This window comes from Sus scrofa, chromosome 6 (assembly GCF_054392235.1).
Source record: "Sus scrofa isolate SSC_HxYL_T2T_F1_AM1 chromosome 6, Sscrofa_HxYL_maternal_Yorkshire_Landrace_v2.0, whole genome shotgun sequence".
In the NCBI taxonomy this organism is placed as follows: Eukaryota; Metazoa; Chordata; class Mammalia; order Artiodactyla; family Suidae; genus Sus; species Sus scrofa.
Genome location: NC_139388.1, coordinates 155092787 through 155100635, shown reverse-complemented (window position 1 = coordinate 155100635; position 7849 = coordinate 155092787). Strand labels below are relative to the sequence as shown.

The following is a 7849-nucleotide window of genomic DNA, read 5'->3' as shown; positions in this document are numbered from 1 at the left end:
TTACAAACAAAAACAAAAACCACCCCTCCAGCCTAAAGTAAAATCCTTCAAGACCCAACTCAAGGGCCACTTTAAACCCATTTTTAAAGGAGGAGACGGAGCGCACAGCTCAAGCTGAGGGGGGAACAAGGTAGCCTGCTTTTCTGGCAGGGTTCGCCTTCAGGTGTTGTCCTCGCATCGAGGTGAAATGCAAAGACGATTGATGCTCTGTCAGAGAACTCAGAGCGCCTTACGCGAAACGCAGGACGCCCTGGGAAGGTGCCTAGAAACTTCTTTATCTGGCTTTTTTTCCAGACTGAAAAGCGCAGGCATTTTTTAAGTTCAACTCTTTAGAAAAGTCAGGAGAAGCAAGATTTCAACAGATGTTAGCGGTTCTGCAGTGGTCAGGGGGGGCTGCCCCTCCGTGAAAAAAAAGGGGGAAATGAGAAGAGGGAGGGAAACAGGTCGTCGTAGAAGAAAACCCAAGCAAGGCGGTATTTTCGGTATCATTTTAATCACAAAATAGCACGAATGCGGTCTGTGCCTGCGTGCTACCCAAACGTCGATCTGAATACCACTGAACGCTGGTTTGAAAATTTCCATTTTTGTAATTTGCTTTCCTTTGTTAAGCCAAGACTTGAGAGGAACCTGGCAGCCGTCTCCTAGTCTGGCACGATTTCCCCTCCGACGCACTGGGTTGGTGGGGACGTGGAGGGAGGCCTCCCGAGAGAGAAGAGAGGGGAGGCGGGTTGAGAAGCGCCGGCGGGGCCGCAGCCTCTCAGCCAGGGGGTTTGGCTCCACCTACAGGAAGCAGAAGGTACTTCAAGCCGATCCCTCTTCTGCCGCGGAAACCGGGTGGGATGGGGGTGGGGTTGGGGGGACAACTGCTGGTGAATTTCCCGGCCAATCAGAATGCGGCGTGTAAGGAGCTGGCGGTCAGGACTCGGCAGGTAGAGATCTGCATCACCAGATCCAGAGCAGCATATCGGATGCAGCGCCGGGATTCGTATTTGGAGGAGAAGACTTCAGGCCTCTTATAACCTACGAATTGATTTCACTAGTTAAATATAAGCCCTATTTGGGCTATTTCTGACTCCAGTCCGGGGCCAGCACAGAGTCACTGTGCCCAACTGCTGGATGAATGAACAAATAAATGAATCCAACACACAGGATAATACACTCAATTAAGCAAGAGACCTAATGTGATAAAAACAAATCCGCTCCCCCCCCCCCCCCGCCCAGGAATAAATGTGAGTAATCAGACATTTTGTTAAGGGCTAGTAATTGCTACAAAAATCCTGCACCATCTTAGACTAGTCCAGTGGTCCATTTGCAATGTGGGTAGCACTAATTAAGAACCACTCATCTGGAGTTCCCCTTGTGGCTCATCAGGTTAAGAACTCTATTAGTATCCATGAGGAGGCGGGTTTGATCCCTGGCCTCACTCAGTAGGTTAAGGATCCCACCTTGCCATAAAGCTGTGGTGTATAGGCTGGGAGCTTCCATATGCCGGAAGTGCAGCCCTACAAAAACCCCCCAAAAAAACAAACAAAAACACTCATTTCATCTGATGCCCTTAATTTGCGGATGAGTAAGCTGAGGCTTGGCGAGGTTCCCCTCCTCAATCCTCCTTCCCCCCGCAACCCCCCTCCCGCCCCAACCAGTTTGTTGGTGGTAGTACTGCTTTGGGGCTAAATTTTCGTGACCTTCTCTCTGACGTTTGTTTACAAAAGCCAGAGAATTGTTCTGCGGGACTGCGGATTGACCAGCACAGATACGCTTAGCTGATTGGCTCTCTCTGGCGGAAGCTGACTACCCCACCTACCTGTTGTCCCGTCCCTGAGTTTCAGTCCCAGCCCCTGCTAGGGGCTAAGGCAGCTGCTCCTGCTGCTTTACTCCAAAAATCAAATGCCGCCTGGGGTTGGTGCCAACCGGTTGCTAAACTTATGGATTCATTTTATTTAAGCCTAAAAGGCAGTCTTTGAACTTGTGGGTTTGTAGGCTACAAACAAGCAGGTGCTATGTTTTAGCAACACAGGTCTTATATCTAGCACATCTACTTATCAGAAGTGTTAATAAGAAGTTATTGAATGTCCCAGTGATTGTTACAGATGAGGATATTTACCAACTGAAAAAGAATTTTTGCTGTAGGCAGTTAGCACTCAGTTTCCAACTTAAAAATGTGAAGATTCTTCCTGTAAAGAGACTGCATTTGCGTTGTTTCTCATAAATGATGATGCAGTGAAAGTTAGAGATCAGAAGATCTAGATTCTAACCACAACCCATTATAAAATGGAAATAAGACTGTCATGACCTCTGAAAGGATTAGACATGAATCATTATTACAACAATAATCACAATATTAATAATAGCTTTGAACTGTTATTAAGTGCTTACTACATTCCAGGCCCTCTGCTAACCACTTTAAGTGCATTATCTAATTTATCCTTCTAACAACCCCATGTGGGTTACGATTATTATCCCCATTTTACAGAATGAGAGAACTGAAGCTCACAGATGTAAAGGTGCTCACCTATGGTGACAGCCAACCGCGGTGAGGCCGTATTGGAACCCAAGTCCTATATGACTCCAGACCCATCGACATGTGTTATGTTACACGATAGATACCCACTGGCTGACTCGGTGCTGGTGGCATTCAAATCTTTATCTCTAGTTCTGAGTCCTCACGGGAACTCTGTGCTTTAATGTCCACTTACTGAAATAATATCATTAATTGTATATTCCACTACTGGTTAAACTTAAAATGGTCTAAGCCAAACTCCTTCTTTTCTTTCACAAGCGTTTATGGAGGACCATCCACATTCAAGCATCCAAGCTGGGCAGTGACTCTCAACTGGGGGTGATTTTGCCCTCCAGGGGACATTGGGCAATGTCTGGAGGCAGTTTGAGTTGTCATAACTGGGGGTTGGGGGATGCTGTTTGCATCAGGTGAGTGGAGACAGGGATGCTGCTAAACAGCCTACCGTGCACATGACACCCCACCACAACAAAGAATTATTCAGCCCAAAATGTCAATAGTGCTGAGGCTGAGAAGCCCTGGCTTAGGAATATGGAGATGAATCAGGCAGATAGCATCATTAATCATATGAGAGATGTATGTGTAAATTTGAAGCACAAAGTTTGCGTAGATACCTGTGTTGTGACAAAGCATAAGCGCCAGAGTCCCTAGGGAGCTATGGGTTTGACTGTGGGCTGGGGAAGACTTGGTGGAGGAGATGGCCCTGGAGGCAGGCACAAAGCTATGAGATCTGGATTCCGGAAAAAAGGACAAAGAGTGCACAGAGTGTGGGTGTACATAAGGAATGTTGGTTTATTTTAATTGGAGTGGAGGTGGTGTGAGAAGGAGTAGTAGAGAAACGGAGGTAATGTTTGGTTGCAGCCAGACTGCAAAGAGAAGGACTCTAGACTTTATTTGTAAGTAATGGGAAGCCATCTAACATTTTCACATGGAGGAGTAATGTGCTCAAAATGTTCTGGGGAGAGGAATCTAGCAGCCGAATGAAAATGGATTGCAGAGAATAAGAAACTGGAGACAGGAAGACATGTTAAAACACTCCTCTCATATGTCTTGCTATAAAAAGGATTTTAGTTTTTATTAGTAGCAACCAAAAACTGAATGATTACACGATTCAAGTCTAAACATGTGTAATATCTATATGCGTGTGTTTGTGTATGTGTGTGTGCATGTGCACGCACGCTCCCCACTGTCACAAGGATCGCCCCTATTTTTCAGATAAGGGCACAGTTAGAGGTGATAGAGGTGGCAGAGTCAGGATCTGGCTACCAAAGCCTGTGCTCCTAACTGTTTGGGGTGCTGGGTACAAAGTTGGGATTCATAACCTCTTGACCAAACCAGACTATTCTTTCTAAGGCAGACAATAAATGAAACAGCCCAGATCCCCATCCCCCACGCCCCCTCAGAGGGGAAAGTCTAGGACAAACAGCCCCAGGAAATCTGCTTCTCTTTGGCAGTCTGAGCTGACTGTAGGGAGAAAGGAAGGGTCTCTCTGAGCTAATTTTGGGGGCGTGGGGAGTACAGGCATCTGCCTTATTACAAATGCACCTACCTGATAGATTCCCTTCATTTATTTGGAGTTAAATTGGTTCCTCCCGGGGGGGATGGTAAATGAGAGCAAAAATGGAAACACAGTCTGGGACGTCTGAAGCCAAGGCTGAGCTTCTCATGTCAGGCCTCTCCTGCCTGATGAGGTAGCAGGCAGAAGACATGAAGTGAGGGATAGAAAGGCTGTGACTCAGAAATTCCTTGTTTACTTGGCTTCTGAGCAGATTGTTAACTGGATCCAGGTGTGTGCTCTGTTTTTGTTTTAGAGTCTTTTGGCCACAGGCAGGGAAGGAGGGGAAAGGTGTCGACCTGTATCCATAGACAGAGTGGGTGGTGGCACCAGGACTGGTGGAGGTGCTGTCGGAGGTGTGACCATACACACCAGCTGGGCCTTTGGTGACCTGCAGCGAGAGTCACCCAGGGCACCAGCTTTTGTCGTGGAAGAAGATTCATTGCAAGAAGTTAGAGAAGGATAGGACCAAAATTGTGGCCCCACCGTGTAGCCAAGGACCAGGAAGTAGAGCTCATGTGAGAACATCCTTGAAAATTCCCAGTACTATCTGAAAGGAATTTTGACATGGTGGAAACTCTCCCAGAGCAGGCACGAAAAGAGTCGGAGAGACTCTGATGGCCATTAACTTGATGGTGACTCTTCATCACAGGATAATCTAACCTGTTTTGGAAAGTTTGTGATCTACAACTTAAGGGTCAAAGACTCCAGGAATCCAGCGTTCCAGTTCTTCTTTCTAAAGTCTTACAGCGTTAAGCAAACATAAATTCTCGCCAAAACTTGGCATCCTAATACATTGACTTTTAAAAGAAATTCAAGGAGTTCCAACTGTGGCTCAGCAGGTTGAGAACCAGACATCGTCTCCATGAGGATGCTTGTTCAATTCCTGATCTTGCTCAGTGGGTTAAGGCTCTGGCATTGCCGTGGCTGTGGCGTAGGTCTCAGCTGCAGCTCCAATTCTTCGACCCCTAGCCCGGGAACTTCCATAGGCTGCAGGAGTGACCATAAAAAGAAAATAAATAAATAAATAAAAATTGTTTTACATCCAGGGCACAATCTCTTTTCCAGACTAGAACTCCTCGAGGTTGAAGATTGACTCTGCACCACTAAACTCAGGAGGTGCTCAAGAAACATCTGCTGAGTCTAACTCAGGGCAAGGTTCTCTTACAATATCAAGAGTATTCACTGAATGCATTAATATAATTTTTAAATCCCAATTTTATTTTCACCTAGTTAAAAAAAAAAAAAAGCCTAACCTTATGCATCAATATGCCTGTTTTCACAAAGCCTTTGCCCACAGTCTGTAAGTTGTCCTAATACTAAGACCAAATGCCAAAAAGCAAATGTTTTTGCCTGGAGAAAATCTGGAAGACGCAATTATACTAAAACATACTGCTCAGAAGGATCTGTTTCACTGTTTCTGCTTGTGTAAGTGGCATAATTAGGCCTCTTCAAACCAAACAGTGTCCTGAGAAAAGAGTGAAAGCCAGAAACCAAAGTTCTCATAGCCATGGCCTCTCCATTTTGGGGCTGCGCATGGGATCTTACCTGTGGAGAGGACGAAGGAGACTAAAAGCCCAGCTCTCTAGGCTCGAAGGTCTAAGACAACGGAAAATGTCCCTGGTCCCTTCACACACACCCCACCCTTCAAACCAGCTGGCTTGAAACCAATCGGTGGATGATTTGTGACCTAATTTTGAAATGTCAGGTTACCTTTAAGGCTTTAGTGAGTACTTACTAGGCATAGGGTGCAGAGTTAGAAGATACAGATGTAAGGAAAAAGGCCAACAGTAGCTGTGCCAGTCTCATGGACTGACACCAAGCCAGGAAACCCTCCCGGAGGTACTCCTGGGCACCAAGTTGGGAAATATGAGTGGGCATGTGAGAACAAGATCCAAATCCATAGCAACCAGAGATGATGGAGCATCCTTCCAAGAGATGATGGTTGGACCTCCATCAGCTCAGCAGCCCCGTGATAAACAACCTCAACTAGAGGAACCACCAGAAGAGAGTCAGGATATTATACCTGCTCAGAAGGGCACCTGTAGCTCAAAGTCCTGATAGTGAAAATAGGAGCTGGCTCTGCTGAAGATCCTGGATGAGCCTGGAGACAGTCATGATGTCAAGAAGGAGATACCAAGTCAGGAAGCCATGAAAATGCCAGAAGCAGGTGAAAGACAACCATAGATTTAAACAAAGACAGATAGAAGCCAAGCATACTGTCCTTATGTTGGAAATTTGATTGTTAACCATCTCTCAAGAAAGTCTTACAACTTTAAAAAATAAAAGAGAAATGGCCAAAATAGGACTCTGGCCCCCAAAGTTTGGCTTACAAGCTAGTGGAAACTGTGGATGAATGGAAGACAGTATTTGTTCCTTGTACACTTACTGAGTGCCTACTTGAGCCAGAAGCCGTGCAAAGCAAGAGAGGTACCAAGGCTGAACTGGTTCCATCGTATTCAGTTCAGCGCTTGTTACTCATTCAGCAGGTACTGCTTGTCAAGCCTTAATATGTATGTAAATCATCTGAGGATTCTAATTCCATGGGTTTGGGGTGAGGCTTGAGATTCCACATTTCTAGCAAGCTCGAAAGGAATGCCAGGGCTGTTGGTCCCTGAACCACCCTTTAAGTAGTAAAGGACCATAGAGTGTCTTGCCCTTTGCTAATCCAGAGGTAAATAATATAACCTCTGCCCTAATGAAGCTGATATTTTAACAATGAGCGTAAATATTAAACAAGGAATTACAGTAAGATACAATGTTTAGGGGTGTTTAAAGTCTTCTGGGGAGCATCTTGTGAGGGGATCTAATTTCACTTAGGAATCAACAAAAATCTTTCCTGGGAGTTCCCTTGTGGCTCAGCAAGTTAAGGAACCATTGTTGTCACTGCTGTAGATCTGGTTACTGCTATCTTTGCAGGTTTGATCCCTGGCCCGGGAACTTCCACATGCTGCAGATGGGGCCAAAAAAATAAAAAGCTTTCCTGAGGAAGTGATGTTAAAGTTGATGAGAATTAGTCAACAGCCAAGGAGGAAGAATATTTTAGGTAGAGGGAACAGCATGTTTGAAGCTTAGCATTTCTACAAATATTTTACTGCATTTTACCATTTCCAGGCTCTGTACTAGAGGAAAGCACAGTGGGAGAGACAGACATGGAAACAGATGACTTCAAATCAGTGTGGCAAGGGTTTTAATAGTGGGTAAGCACAGGGTGCCAGAGACATACTGAAGATTTCCTAACCCAGCCCAGGAGAAAGGATGCCTCAACTGAGCCTTCACTGATAAGTGAAGAAAAGGCAAGAGAAAAGGAGATGACAAGGTAGGAGAGCTGGTCCTTGCTCCTGAGAACACAGTCTGATGGGCACGTTGGCAAGTTGCATTATAGGATCCTGATTTTGTTATTATTATTTTTATTATTATTTATTTATTTTTTTTGTCTTTTTCAGGCCCTGCAGCATATGGAGGTTCCCAGGCAAGGGGGGTTTGAATCAAAGCTCTAGCTGCCAGCCCACACCACATCCACAGCAATACAGGATCCAAGCCGCATCTGCCACCTACACCACAGCTCATGACAACGCCAAACCCTTAACCTACTGAGCAAGGCCAGGGATTGAACCCAAGTTCTCATGGATGCTAGTCGGGTTCGTTAACCACTGAGCCATGATGGGAACTCCAATAGTATCCTGATTTTAATCCCTACAATCGTTGTTTGGGAACAGTGCCTGGCACATAGTGCGCACTCATTAAATACATGTTGAATGGATGCCTACCTAAAT

General features: G+C 45.5%; 1 pseudogene; it reads left to right on the top strand.

Annotated features, from left to right (window-relative positions):
• Positions 1–5942: 5942 nt before the first annotated feature.
• LOC146402921 (putative G antigen family E member 3 pseudogene) lies at positions 5943–6260 on the top strand (annotated as a pseudogene).
• The last annotated feature ends 1589 nt before the right edge of the window (positions 6261–7849 follow it).